The 15375-nt window shown below is 41.5% G+C and overlaps 1 protein-coding gene across 5 annotated transcripts in view; it reads right to left on the bottom strand.

Annotated features, from left to right (window-relative positions):
- The window catches only part of ipo11 (importin 11), a 427187-nt gene that overhangs the window by 68409 nt on the left and 343403 nt on the right, over positions 1–15375 (bottom strand). The window lies entirely within an intron of this gene.

Raw genomic sequence — 15375 nt, 5'->3', positions numbered from 1 at the left:
TAATTAGTAATGGTGATAAGAGCTATGTAGCACAGAAACAGGCCCCTCGGTGCACTAAGTTTATGCTGATCATCCATACTAATCCAATTTACCAGCACTTGGCCAGTACCCTTCCGAGACTTGGCAATTCAAATGCGTGACCAGATGATTTTAAATGTTATGACAGTACTGCCTCCACTGTTTCTTCAGGCAGTGCATCCCAGATTACAGTAATTTCTTTTTCCTCAGATTTCCTCCTACCACTTGAAACCTATGCCTTCGAGATATAGACATTTCTATTATGGGCAGTAGTTTCTTTCTATCTGCTCTATCTATACCCTTCAAAAATTGTGCATACCTCAATCTGGTCCCCATACCCCACCCTCCCACCAGCCTCCTCCACACCAAGGAAAGCAAATCCATCCAATCCAGTCTCTCCTCTTACCTCAAATGTTCCATCCCAGACAACACCTTGGTTAATCTTCTCAGTACAATCACACCCTTCCTGTTGTGTGGCAATCAGAAATGCATACAATATCCTAGATGTGGCCTGATCCATGGTTCTTGAACCTGTGTCATAACCTTCCTGTGCATGTATTTTATGCTCTTGCTAATAAAGATGAGAATCCTATATGCCTTCTTTACCATCTCATCTACTTATGCTGCCACCTTTAGGAATATTAAAACTGCTTAAAATGATAGATATGTTACTTCTCTTGAGATTGGAACTGCAAGGCAAATTAATTCCTTGGCTACTAAGAACTGACACGAAAGAGAAAGCTGATTTAATGTTGAAATTCAGTCATAAGCATGACTTAGATTATATTGGATTAGATTCAACTTTATTGTCATTGTGCCGAGTACAGGTACAAAGCCAATGAAACGCAGTTAGCATCTAACCAGAAATGCAAAGAATAGTGTTATTTACAAAATAACTGTGAATAAAAAGTAAGTGCTACAGCACACAAATATAAAAGTACTGAGACAGTACAATATGGGTGCAATACTGCTTAGTGCTGTGATGTGAGATTCAGCAGGGTCACAGCCTCAGGGAAGCAGCTCTTCCTGTGCCTGCTGGTGTGGGTGTGGAGGCTCCTACCGGCTGGGCGGAGAATAAAAAGTCCATGGTTAGGATGAAATGCATCCTTGATAATGCTTTTCGCCCTGCCCAGGCAGCATTTATGTTAGGTGTTCTCAATGGTGGGCAACTGGGTGCCGATAATCTGCTGGGCAGTTTTCACCACATGCTGGAATGTTTTGCAGTCTGATATGGGACAATTGCCATACCACACCGAGATGCAGTTGATGAGCATGCTCTCAATGGTACAGCGGTAAAAGTCTGTCAGTATCCTGGGACAGAGGTGAGCTTCCTTGATGCTCCGCAGGAAATAAAGGCACCGTTGCGCCTTTTTGACCAGGATGGAGGAGTTCAGGGACCAGCTGAGATCCTCGGAAATGTGGACACCAAAAAATTTGAAGCTTGGTACATGCTCCACTACAGCTCCGTTGATGTAAATGGTGGCGCCCAGCATACTTGATGGACAAATGGACAACGACTGCTTTTATTTAGAAGTATTTACAAGTACTTATTTTTAATGTAAAAAAAGTGTGTGCCATTAACAGGTACTAATAACTTCAGATTTTGTAGAACAGGGTTTTACAAAATATTGATAATCCTACTATATTTCCTTTATCACCACCATTAATTCTAGTAATCCTTTTTTTCTTGACCCTTTGCATCTTCAGAGTTTAATTAAACCTGATAAAGGGCCATTCCTCTGAGACATTAAATCTACTGCTCTTTCAACAGACATTGCCTGGGCTGCTGAGTATTTGCATCTATTCTTGGTTAAATCATTGGTTTAATCTCCTACAGCTTTCATTGTAATCCATGACAATTCCTGGAAACAGTGCCTGAAAACTTAAATGTGAAAGAGACAAAAGGGTAATAGCACAGCCAGCACATCGATTTGTGCTCGGCAACGGAATTGCATTTTTTTCTCTCCCAAGACCCAGTTTCATTATCTAGCTTTATCATCCCGTTTAGTGTATATTACACAGATTGGAAGTCCCACTAAACTTGGTAATTCCTCAAATATAAAGACACATACTTTATTTCAGAATGGTTAATAATATCCAAGCCAGCCAAAGTGGGCAGAGGAAACAACTGGGTTGGGCTCCAAGCAAACAAAATAAAGTAATATTCATGCCTTTATCCATAAATACTGAATTTTAAGTTAGAAGAATTTATTAATTAGGTCCAAACTCTGGCCCCTGAATCATTACTTCATTATTCTAAATTTAACAATCTGCAAGTAAAACAGCAATGATTAAAAATGACTACTGCAACAAATAGATTACAGATGTATAAATGCATTCTTAAGTTTTGTTAAAATGGTCATGTACAAAATTTCCTCAACTTTAGTAAGTTGCAAAATGTGGGAAGCATTTTGATTTTGATTTGATTTTTAGAATCTAACAACTGTTTAAGCAATGGAGGGATATGTATTCAAACATCATGCCAACTTATGACAATGAATTTTATACAGTAAGTCTGATAAATTGTTAGCTAGTGTCAAAAATGGATGTCAGATGTAAATAAAATATGTCTGATTCACTAATAACATTTGTTTCCCATGCACGCCTCAAATTTCCAAGAATTTAGCATGAACTGGTGATTTACTAACACCTTAGCAGTCAAATTTACTAAGTATTAATGGGTAATGATTCTATTGCTTTCTTCCTTTTTAAAAAAAATGGTGAGAGTTCCAAATGTGTTGGTTCCCGTGTGACCTGTGTGTTCTAATAAATGAATTACAGAGGTTCACATACAAATAGAGTGGATATCAAACCGCTGGAAAATGTAGTTGGAGAGCTCGTAATGGTAGAAATAGCGGACGAACTGAATAAGTATTTTGCATCATGCTGGAAGTTCGAGAGTGTCAGGGATCAGAAGTGAGTGAAGTTGCCATTACTAGGGAGAAGGGTCTTGGGAAACAGAGAGGTCTAAAAGTAAATAAATCACCTGGACCAGATTGGTGTACACCTCAGGGTTCTGAAGATGGCTGAAGAGATTTTGGAACCATTAGTAATGATCTTTCAAGAATCACTAAATTCTGGAATGCTTCCAAAAGGCTGGAAAATTGCAAATGTCACTCCACTCTTAAAGAAGGAAGAGAGGCAGAAGAAAGGAAATTACAGGCAAGTTTTACTGACCACAGTGGTTGGGAAGATGTTGACGTTGATTGTTAAGGAGGTGGTTTCAGGGTACTTGGAGGAACATGATAAAATAGGACATAGTCAGCATTGTTTCCTCATAGGACAATCTTGCCTGACAAATCTGTTGGAATTCTTTGAAGAGATAACAATCAGGACAGACAAAGGAGAATCAGTGGATGTTACGTACTTGGATTTTCAGAAGGCCGCACATGAAGCCTCTAAAGAAGTTAAGAGCCCATGGTATTACAGGAAAGATACTAGCACGGATAAAGCAGTGGTTGACTGGCAGAGGCGAGGAGTGGGAATCAAAGGATCTTTTTCTGGTTGGCTGCTGGTGACTACTGGTGTTTCACAGGGGTCTGTGTTGGGACAACATATTTTTATATTATATGCCAATGACCTGGACAATGCAATTGATGGCTTTGTTGTAAAGGTCGTGGATGATACGATTCCGGAGGAATGGAAAATTGTAAATGTCACTCCACTCTTCAAGAGGGGAAATAAGCAGAAGAAAGAAAATATTAGGCCAGTTAGTCTGACCACAGTTTTTGGGTAGAGTTGATTGTTCAGGATGAAGTTTCAGGGTACTTGAAGGCATATGATAGAATCGGCCGAGCTCAGCATCGCTTCCCTAAGGGAAAATATTGTCTGACAAATCTGTTGGAATTCTTTGAGGAGCTAACAAGCAGGATCGACAAAGGAGAGTCGTTGGATGCTGTGTACTTGTATTTGCAGAAGGCTCTTCACAAGTTAAGAGCCCATAGTATTATAGGAAAGATACTAGCATGGATAAGGCAGTGGCTGATTGGCAAGAAACAAAGAGTGAGAATAAAGTAAGCCTTTTCTGCTTAGCTGCCAGTGACTAGTTGCATTCCATAAGGGTCTGTGTTGGGGCTGCTTATTTTTATGTTATAGGGCAATGACTGGGATGACGAAATTGATGGCTTTGTAGCAAAGTTTGCAGATGATACGAAGATAGGTAGAGAGGCAGGTAGTTTTAAGGAAGTAGAGAGACTACAGAAGGACTTAGACAGATTAGGAGAATGGGCAAAGAAGTGGCAGTTGGAATACTGTGTCAGGAAGTGTATGGTCATGAACCTTGGTAGAAGAAATAAAAGTGTTGACCATTTTTCAAATGGAGAGAAAATTCAAAAATTTGAGGCGCAAAGAGACTTGGGAGTCCTCGTGCAGGATCCCTAAAGGTTAATTTGCAGGCTGAGTTGATGGTGAGGAAGGCAAATGCAATGCTAGCATTCATTTCAAGAGGACTAGAATATAAAAGCAAGGATATAATACTGAGGCTTTGTAAAGCATTGGTAAGTATTTTGAGCAATTTTGGACCACTTACCTTAGAAAGGATGTGCTGATACTCAAGAGGGTAAAAAGGAGGTTCACAAAAATGATTCCAGGACTGAACGGTTTGGCAAATGAAGAGCATTGATGGCTCTGGGCCTGTATCCACTGGAACTCATAAGACTGAGGGATGACCTAATTGAAAACTATCGAATGTTGAAAGGCCTTGATAGAGTGGATGTGGACAGGATGTTTCCTATGGTAGGAGAGTCTAGGACCAGTGAACAATGCCTCAGAATAGAAGAATATCCTTCAAGAACAGAGATGAGGAGGAACTTCTTTAGCCAGAGAATGGTGAACCTGTGGAATTCGTTGCCACAGGCAGCTGAGGAGGCCAAGTCTTTACGTATATTTAAGGCAGAGTTTGATTGATTCTTGATTGGTTAGGGCATGAAGGGAAATGGAGAGAAGGCAGGAAATTGCGACTGAGAGAGAAAACGGATCAGCCATAATGAAATCATAGAGCAAACTTGATGGACCAAATGCTCTTATTCTGCTCCTATATCTTATTGGTCTTGTGGTCTAAGTAGGAAGGCAAAAAGCCTTTGTAGGCAGAACACTGAGGACAAGACTCAAGTCGTCCTGTTCAAATTGCACCAGGCTGGTGAGACCATAACTGAAATATTATGCAAGGGTTTTACATCCCAACCTAAAGAAGGTTAGATTCATGATTGAGGAAGTGCAGATTGACTGATGGAATGGCAATTTTGTCTTATGAGAATAGACAAGGCAAAGAGACCTATAGTCTTTAGCAGTTAGAAACTCTCCTGAGGTTAGAGCATAGGAGATTGAGGGGTGTGGTAAGGTAAAAGTAAGCAGGCTTTTTCCACTGAGATTGGGTGTGACCTGAACCAGAGGATATGCTTAAGATGAAACGCTTAAGGGGAACATGAGAGGGAATCCTTCACTCAGAAGGTGGTGAGAGTGTGGAATGAGCTACCAGTGGAAGTGGTGGATGTGGGTTTGATTTCAACATTTAATAGAAATTTGGATAGGTACATGGATGTGAGGGTTTTGGAGGGTTATAGTCCAAGTGCAAATCGATGGGACTAGGCAGATTAATAGTTTAGCACCTACTGGATGGGCCAAAGGGATGGATTCTGTGCTGTAGTGCTCTATGACTGTGACTAAATGAAATCAACACCTCTTAAATGAAGTTATGGCCTTTTTAATGACAATAGAAAACATCAAAACCAATGAGGGCAGACTGCTTCAATATAAATATTAGCAGAATAAAAAACATTTAAACCAAACAAAAACATTTTGTTAATGTTGGCACAAAAAAAAAGAAAATACTAGAAGTTCTCAATAGATCATTCTGCCACTGTGGAAAAGGAAACATGTTTTAATGTTTTAAGCAGCAGACCCTTTATTGAACTGAAAAGGAGACAAAAGAAACTTGTAAGGCTTGTAAGGATAGAGCGGTGGGGGAATGGGAAGTCTCTGATGGTAAGAAGGTAAGAGGTGAAAAAAACAAGTGTTGCCTTGCTTGTAATTGCCTGTGTTGAAAAAAGAGGGGTGGTTAATCTAAATAGAAGTGTGGAACAGGGATTCATGAAGGGAATGTTTTTTGTGAAATGCTGAATGGGGCGGGGGGGGGGGGGAGGTGTGTCTCGTTGTCTCGTAGTGGAACCTCTGAACATTTCCAGTATGTTTTTTTGGTTGATTTTCACTTAATCAAAGCTCACTAATTTTGAAAAATGGAAATTACTTATCATCTTAGAACCTAGAACAGCATAGTGCAGGAATGGGCCCATCAAACTACGATGCTTTATGATGCTGTAGGAGGAAGGAGGTAATTAAAATTGTTCTGGCCTGTCTGCATATTGGTGGTAAATTATACCCAATGTTGATTGTTAGAATGTTATTTAGAATTATTACAATCTAGAATTATGAGAATGCCGATTATTAGAACAGTTATTCGAATGGAAGCCTTGGAAATTTAGGGCACTAACCTTTGACGTTTACACACTAAAACTGACAGTGTGAAGCAGTAATCAATTTCAATGTTATCTGGATCAAGAGTACTGAGGCAATAGTGCCTAAATGAAATAAATCAGATTTTTCACCCACTCACCTTCTTAAGCTTGTTTCTATACATGGGAAGAATTAATTAATGAATATTGGATTTTTAAATATGGATTTCTCATTTTAGTCATTCCTTATTTGTAATAGCGCTTTACAATGCAGAAACCATTATCAAACTGTCTAGTAGTCTTTCGCAAGTCCCAAAGTAAGCTTTAGAACATAGCACTATATTCAGATAATGGACAAAATAAATGCACAATGACGCATTCTTTTAACCTTTCCACTTTAAACAGTCCATAGTCTTATCACAAATGAACAGACCAGTAATTCATGACTAGGATTGTGCCTTCCAAAAATTCAAGGTTAATTAAAACAACTGATAATCTAGCATGTTGTCCAAAGTTTCTTTAAAGCTTATTTTTCATTAACTATTTTAATTGATTTTCTGGTTCTAAAAATAAGTCGTTTCTGACAAATACAAATTCATTCATCTAAATCCTAAGATGAGTTTTGTATTCTGAAATGCTTCTGAAGCACCAGCATTGACTAGCAAGGTGTGCAGTCAACGCATTCCAGTGGTCTCTTCACACATCTGTATCACTGGAACTTCAGAGGTGGCACCTCTGCAGATGAATATGCCTCATTTTCCCTTGAGGGAAGCTCTGAAGTATGATCAGAACAAATCCCTAGACAACTTGGCTGAAATACCGCATTAAAATTGCGTACATTGTTTTAAAAAAACAAGAAAAATAATGTCAATATAAATTCACACAAAATGTTGGAGAAACTCTGCAAGGCAGGCAGCATCTATGGAGAGAAATAAATGATTGATGTTTCAGACATAGATCCTTCAGCAGAACTGTAAGGAAGAGGGCAGAAGCCAGAATAAAAGAGAAGGGAGAGTGGGAGGAGCATAAGCTGACAAGTGATAGATAAATGCGTAGGTCAAGGGGAAAGGCAGGAGAGTTGGGGAGGGGGATAAAAGGGAATGATGTGAGAAGGTGGGAGGTGATAAACAGAAGCAAAATGGCTGAAGGAGAATAAATCTGATAGGAAAGGTCAGAAGACTATAGATGCTGCCTGACCTGCTGAGTTCCTCCAGAATCTTGTGTGTTGCTCCATGTAATTTCACTTCACTTTTCAAGTGACAAAACATAATGGCATCTTTACATTTATCTCCTATTAAAAGCTTTCCAGATGAGAGGAAATGAATTAATGATTAGTGGCTTTTGTTAAAATAGTAAGAAAGCTATTGAAACACAAGAACTACAACAAAAAACAAAGTCTGGATAAAATTTTTGCCTTCTGGTGAATTGTACTTATTTCAGTTCCATTATAAGTACGTCAGACAAGGTCAATTCAATTCCTGACAAAAATATCCACCAGACACATAGGTATGCAGTACTTTCTCTGATTATTGTATCCCTCTGAAGTGTGTACCTTTCTCTGATGTAGCTTTCAGCACATCTTCTTTGACCCTTTGATGTAGCTTTCAGTTGAGAACTGATTTCTTTTCTACGTGACATTGCATTTAACTAATCCTTCTGCCCTTTTATTTGGCTTCTATTTCTGTCAGTCAGGAGGTTGCTGTTTTACTTTCTTATCTGCATTATCTAGATAACCTGACCATGCTATATACGCTCTTTATTTCTACCTTCCTGTTACCTTACTGCTCTCTTCCACTGATCTCTTTCGAATTCTTCTCTTCCTGTTTAGGTGGTGAATGAAGTGGTATCATAAAGGAAGAACCTGACAAATGCTACAAAAGGACATAGAACATAGGAATATAGAGCATGTTACAGGCCCTTTGGCCACAATGTTGTGCCGACCATGTAACCTACACTAGAAACAGCCTACAATTTCCCTAGCACATAGCCCTCTATGTCAATATACTCTCCACTGCACATCAACAGAAATTAGTCAAGGTTTTAGATGACATGCCGAATCTACGCAAGAAAGTAGAGGCACTGCTGTGCTTTCTTTGTAATGGCACTTACATGCTAGACCCAGGATAGATACTCTGATTTGATAAGACCAAGGAATTTAAAGTTGCTGACCATCTCCACCTCTCCCTTTCTTTTCACCATTTACACCTCGGACTTCAACTACTGCACAGAGTCTTGCCATCTTCAGAAGTTTTCTGATGACTCTGCCATAGTTGGATGCATCAGCAGGGGAAATGAGGTTGAGTACAGGGCTACGGTAGGAAACTTTGTCACATGGTGTGAGCAGAATTATCTGCAGCTTAATGTGAAAAAGACTAAGGAGCTGGTGGTAGACCTGAGGAGAGCTAAGGTACCGGTGACCCCTGTTTCCATCCAGGGGGTCAGTGTGGACATGGTGGAGGATTACAAATACCTGGGGATACGAATTGACAATAAACTGGACTGGTCAAAGAACACTGAGGCTGTCTACAAGAAGGGTCAGAGCCGTCTCTATTTCCTGAGGAGATTGAGGTCTTTTAACATCTGCCAGACGATGCTGAGGATGTTCTACGAGTCTGTGGTGACCAGCGCGATCATGTTTGCTGTTGTGTGCTGGGGCAGCAGGCTGAGGGTAGCAGACACCAACTGAACCAACACACTCATTCGTAAGGCCAGTGATGTTGAGGGGATGGAACTGGACTCTCTGACAGTGGTGTCTGAAAAGAGGATGCTGTCCAAGTTGCCTGCCATCTTGGACAATGTCTCCCATCCACTACATAATGTACTGGGTGGGCACAGGAGTACATTCAGCCAGAGACTCATTCCACCGAGATGCAACACAGAGTGTCATAGGAAATCATTCCTGCGTGTGGCCATCAAACTTTACAACTCCTCCCTTGGAGGGTCAGACACCCTGTGCCAATAGGCTGGTCCTGGACTTGTTTCCTGGCATAATTTACATATTACTATTTAATTATTTGTGGGTTTTATTACTATTTAATTATTTATGGTGCAACTGTAACGAAAACCAATTTCCCCCAGGATCAATAAAGTATGAGTATGACTATGAGGACTGGCTCATGGACCTACGGTTTTCTCTTCCTGTAGTCAATAATCTGCTCCTTGGTGTGCTGACATTGAGGGAAAGGTTGTTGTTATGGCACCACTCAGCCAGATTTTCAGTCTCCCTCCTATAAGCTGATTTGTCACCACCTTTGATTTGGCCAATGACAGTGCTGTCATCACCAAACCTAAATAAGGCATTGGGGCTGTATTTAGCCTCACAGTCATAAGTATAAAGCAAGTAGAGCAGGGAGCTAAGCACACAACCTTGTGGTGCATGTGTACTGATGGTGATTGTGGAGGAGGTGTTGTTGCCAGTCTGAAATGATTGAGGTCTGCATGTAAGGAAATTGAGGATCCAGTTGCATCTGGATGCCAAGACTTATTGATTAGATTTGAGCGGGTGTTAGTATTGGGTAACGAGTTGTAGTCAATGAGAGCCTCGTGATGTATACATCAGAATCAGAATCAGGATCAGGTTTATTATCACTGGCATGTGACCTGAAATTTGTTAACTTAGCAGCAGCCATTCAATGCAATACATAATCTAGCAGAGAGAGAAAAAAAACATAATAATAAACAAGTAAATCAATTATGTATATTGAATAGATTTTTTAAAAATGTGCGAAAACAGAAATACTGTATATTTAAAAAAGTGAGATAGAGTCCGATGGTTCAATGTCCATTTAGGAATCGGACGGCAGAGGGGAAGAAACTGTTCCTGAATCGCTGAGTGTGTGCCTTCAGGCTTCTGCATCTCCTACCTGATGGTAACAGTGAGAAAAGGGCACGCCCTGGGTGCTGGGGGTCCCTAATAATGGACGTTGCCTTTCTGAGACACTGCTCCCTAAAGATGTCCTGGGGACTTTGTAGGCTAGTGCCCAAGATGGAACTGACAGATTTATAACTTTCTGCAGCTTCTTTCAGTCCTGTGCAGCAGCCCCTCCATACCAGATAGTGATGCAGCCTGTCAGAATGCTCTCCACGATACAACCATAGAAGTTTTTGAGTATATTTGTTGACATGCCAAATGGCTTCAAACTCCTAATAACGTATAGCCGCTGCCTTGCCTTCTTTATAACTGCATTGATGTGTTGGGACCAGGTTAGATCCTCAGAGATCTTGACACCCAGGAACCTGAAGCTGCTCACTCTCTCCACTTCTGATCCCTCTATGAGGATTGGTATGTGTTCCTTCGTCTTACCCTCCCTGAAGTCCACAATCAGCTCTTTAGTCTTAGTGACATTGAGTGTCAGGGATGCTGCTGCAGCTCCACTCCACTAGTTGGCATATCTCACTCCTGTACACCTTCTCATCACCACCTGAGATTCTACCAACAATGGCTGTATCGTCAGCAAATTTGTAGATGGTATTTGAGCTATGCCTAGCCACACAATCATGAGGTGTGCCAGTGCTGATTGTCAGCAAAGAGGATATGTTATCACCAACCCACGTAGACTGTGGTCTTCCGGTTAGGAAGTCGAGGATCCAATTACAGAGGGATGTACAGAGGCTCAGGTTCTGCAACTTCTCAGTCAGGATTGTGGGAATGATGGTATTAAATGCTAAACTATAGTTGTTGAACAGCATCCTGATGTAGGTGTTTGTGTTGTCCAGGTGGTCTAAAGCCACATGAAGAGCCATGGAGATTGCACTGCTGTTAACCTATTGTGGCGTTAGGGAAATTGCAATGGGTCTAAGTTCTTGCTGAAGCAGGAGTTCAGTCTAGTCATAATCAACCTCTCAAAGCATTTCAGCACAGTCGATATGAGTGCCACCAGATGATAGTCGTTAAGGCAGCCCACACTATTCTTCTTTGGCACTGGTATAATTGTTGCACCTTAATTGTCCAGATGATAAAGGGCTGAGTGAAGAGCCAATGAAGTGGCACCTGCTATGACGGTAGGCAAATTGGAGCAGACCCAAATCGCATTTTAGGCAGGAGTTAGTATGGCTCATCACCAACCTCTCAAAGCACTTCTTTATAGTGGATGCAAGTAAGACTGGATAATAGTCATTGAGACCATGTTCTTCTGAGGCACTGGTATAACCGAAATGTGCTTGAAGCAGGTGGGTACCTCAGACTGCCAAAGGGAGAAGTCTGTCACTGCCATCTTCAGCCCAATACCACTTTGGAACCTGTAAGCTAAATTTAGCCAACAGTAATATTGTAATACTGCAGTTTCAAAGAAGTATCTTTTGTGTTTTATAATTTCCGAACCCTTGGAATGGACATTTACATTCCAATATCTCCTAAGCTACATCCTAAAGCTGAGATAATACATTTCACCTAACAACCTAATTCAGGAGTTCCTGCTGTGATATCTTGCAACTGCACTGATTGATCTACAAGAACCATAATCGCTTCAGATTGTGACTGAAGTGTGACTTAGCTTTTAGGTATTTTTCCTTTGATATCTGTTGTCCACATCACCAAGGCTCCTTGATGCCACGCTTGGTCAAATGCTGTCTTGATGTCAAGGGCTGTCACTATAACTTTTCCTCTGAAATTTACATCTTTAATCTATGCATGGACGATGGAAGTGATGAGGTCTGAAGCTGAGAAGTTCCAAAAGAAAACTGAAGTGGATAATTGTAAGCAGCTTATTTGTGGGTGAGTACTGCACTATCAATGACACTTTCCATTACTTTGCTGATGATTGAGATTGGACTGACTGGATGATAATTACCTATATTAGATTGTTCAGAGTTGCAATAGCACCAGAACAGCTTCATAAGAAACATACAACAGGAATTCTGCAGATGCTGGAAATTCAAGCAACACACATAAAAGTTGCTGGTGAACGCAGCAGGCCAGGCAGCATCTCTAGGAAGAGGTGCAGTCGACGTTTCAGTCCTCCCCACTGATCTCCCTCCTGGCACTTATCCGTGTAAGCAGAACAAGTGCTACACATGCCCTTACACTTCCTCCCTTACCACCGTTCAGGGCCCCAAACAGTCCTTCCAGGTGAGGCAACACTTCACCTGTGAGGCGACTGGGGTGATATACTGCGTCCGGTGCTCCCGATGTGGCCTTTTATATATTGGCGAGACCCGACGCAGACTGGGAGACCGCTTTGCTGAACATCTACGCTCTGTCCGCCAGAGAAAGCAGGATCTCCCAGTGGCCACACATTTTAATTCCATATCCCATTCCCATTCTGACATGTCTATCCACGGCCTCCTCTACTGTAAAGATGAAGCCACACTCAGGTTGGAGGAACAACACCTTATATTCCGTCTGGGTAGCCTCCAACCTGATGGCATGAACATCGACTTCTCTAACTTCCGCTGATGCCCCACCTCCCCCTCGTACCCCATCTGTTACTTACTTTTATACACACATTCTTTCTCTCACTCTCCTTTTTCTCCCTCTGTCCCTCTGAATATACCCCTTGCCCATTCTCTGGGTGCCCCCCCCCCACCGCCCCGTCCTTGTCTTTCTTCCCGGACCTCCTGTCCCATGATCCTCTCGTATCCCTTTTGCCTATCACCTGTCCAGCTCTTGGCTCCATCCCTCCCCCTCCTGTCTTCTCCTATCATTTTGGATCTCCCCCTCCCCCTCCAACTTTCAAATCCCTTACTCACTCTTCCTTCAGTTAGTCTTGAAACGTCGACTGCACCTCTTCCTAGAGATGCTGCCTGGCCTGCTGCATTCACCAGCAACTTTTATGTGTGTTTCATAAGAAGCATGGCTATTTCTGGAGTGCTGATCTTCACTACTACCTACACAAGAGATCCTGCAGATGTGGAAATCCAAAGTAACTCACAAAATGCTGGAGGAACAGCCGGTCAGACAACATCTATGGAGAAGAATAAACAGTCAATGTTTCGGGCTGAGACACTTTATGCTGATTTAAGGATGAGGCTTGAAACGTTGACTGTTTATTCCTCTCCACAGATACTGCCTGGATGCTGGTTGGGCCCACAGCCTTTGCTGTATCCAATGCTTTCAATGCTATTCAAAGGTGGTGTTAAATCAGCATATAGGAGGGAAACTGAAAATCTGGCTGAGTGGTGCCACAATAGCAAAACCAAGGAGCTGATTATTGACTTCAGCAGGAGGAAACTAGATATCCATGAACAAATCCTCAGCAGAGAGGGAGAGGTGGAGAGTGCCAGCAACTTTAAATATCTTGGTGTTATCATTTCAGAGGACCTGTCCTGGACCCAGAATGTAAATGTAATTACGAAGAAAGCATGGCAGCATCTCTACTTCCTTAGGAGTATGCAAATATTTGGCATGACATCTAAAACTTTGACAAACTTCTATAGATGTATGGTGGAGAGAATACTGAGTGGCTGCTTCACAGTCTGGTATGGAAACACCAATGCCCCTGAATGGAAAATCCTACAAAAGGTAGTGGATCCGCCCCAGTCCATCATGGGTAAAGCCCTCTCCACATTTCAGCACATCTACACGGAGTGTTGTCAGAGGAAGCAGCATCCATCATGAAGGACCCCAATCACCCAGGTCATGCTTTTTCCTCGTTGCTGCCATCAGGAAGGTGGTACAGGAGCCTCAGGACGGACACCACCAGGTTCAGGAACAGTTATTACCCCTCAACCATCAGGCTCTTGAATCAAAGGGGATAACTTCATTCAAATTTCACTTGTCCCATTACTGAGATGTTACTACAACCACTTTTTCATGTTCTCAATACTTATTGCTTATATATTTATTTGTTTGTTTGTTTATTGTTTCTTTCTTTTTGTATTTGCAGTCTTTTGCACGCTGGTTGAACACCCAAGTTGTTGCAGTCTTCCACTGATTATATTATAGTCATTTTTCTATTATGGATTTATTGAGCATGCTGCAAGAAAATGAATCTCAGTGTTGTAGCTGATGACATATATGTACTTTGATGATAAATTTACTTTGAACTTTTCAGCCATTACATACTATCAAATGACTGCATCAAATTGCTGAAGGCTGGGTCTGTGAGGATCTCAAAAGGAAGACCCATGCAGCATTTCCAGCTGAACATAGTGGTGAGTCTTCTAGCCTTATCTTTAGTACTTACATGCTGTGGCTTGCAAACACTGAGAATGGGGATGTTGCTGAGGCTTCCCTCTCCTACTAGCTATGTATTTGCTCTCTGCCAATACTAACTAGGATGCAGACCTATTATCTAACCCATTGGTTGTGACATTGCTTTGCTCTGTCTATTGCATACTACGCTTGAGTTATATCAGCTAAAATTATTTTTTATTTATTGTTCCATAAAAAAGCTATTTCTCAATAATTTTAATAAATTAGGTTGATGTATATAAAACTGAATACAGGATGTCACCATTGCTGCTCATCAACTTTGTAGATCAGCAATCTGATTCAAGTGAGTGGGATAACTGGAATGTGAGAAGGAAACAGAATGTTGGCATCACGGAAAGTATTAGAAGCAGGAATGGAGTGAGAATAGCTGGGCAAGCTTTGTTTTACGTAGAGAGTGCTGGGAGCCTAGGTTATGGTGCCAGGGATGATGGTGGAGGCAGATGACACTTAGCTCATATGGGAGAATGAGGAGGTGGTCACCCTTAAGTTGCAGGAGGCAGGTAGCTGGGTGAGTGGCAGGATAGGGAAAGTAAACAGACAGCCACTTCAGAGTAACCCAATGATTGTTCCCCTCACTGGAGTTTAAAAGTATGAGGGCTTATCTCATTAAAACTGATTAAATATTGAAAGGTCTGGATAGAGTGGATGTAGGGAAGATGTTTCCTATAGTGGGTGAGTCTAGGACCAGAGGGCACAGACTAGAGGGACATCCATTCAAAAAAGATACAAGGAGGAATTTCTTTAGCTAGAGGGTGG

This window comes from Mobula birostris, chromosome 3 (genome assembly GCF_030028105.1).
Source record: "Mobula birostris isolate sMobBir1 chromosome 3, sMobBir1.hap1, whole genome shotgun sequence".
In the NCBI taxonomy this organism is placed as follows: Eukaryota; Metazoa; Chordata; class Chondrichthyes; order Myliobatiformes; family Myliobatidae; genus Mobula; species Mobula birostris.
This window is presented reverse-complemented; position numbering and strand designations above follow the sequence as displayed.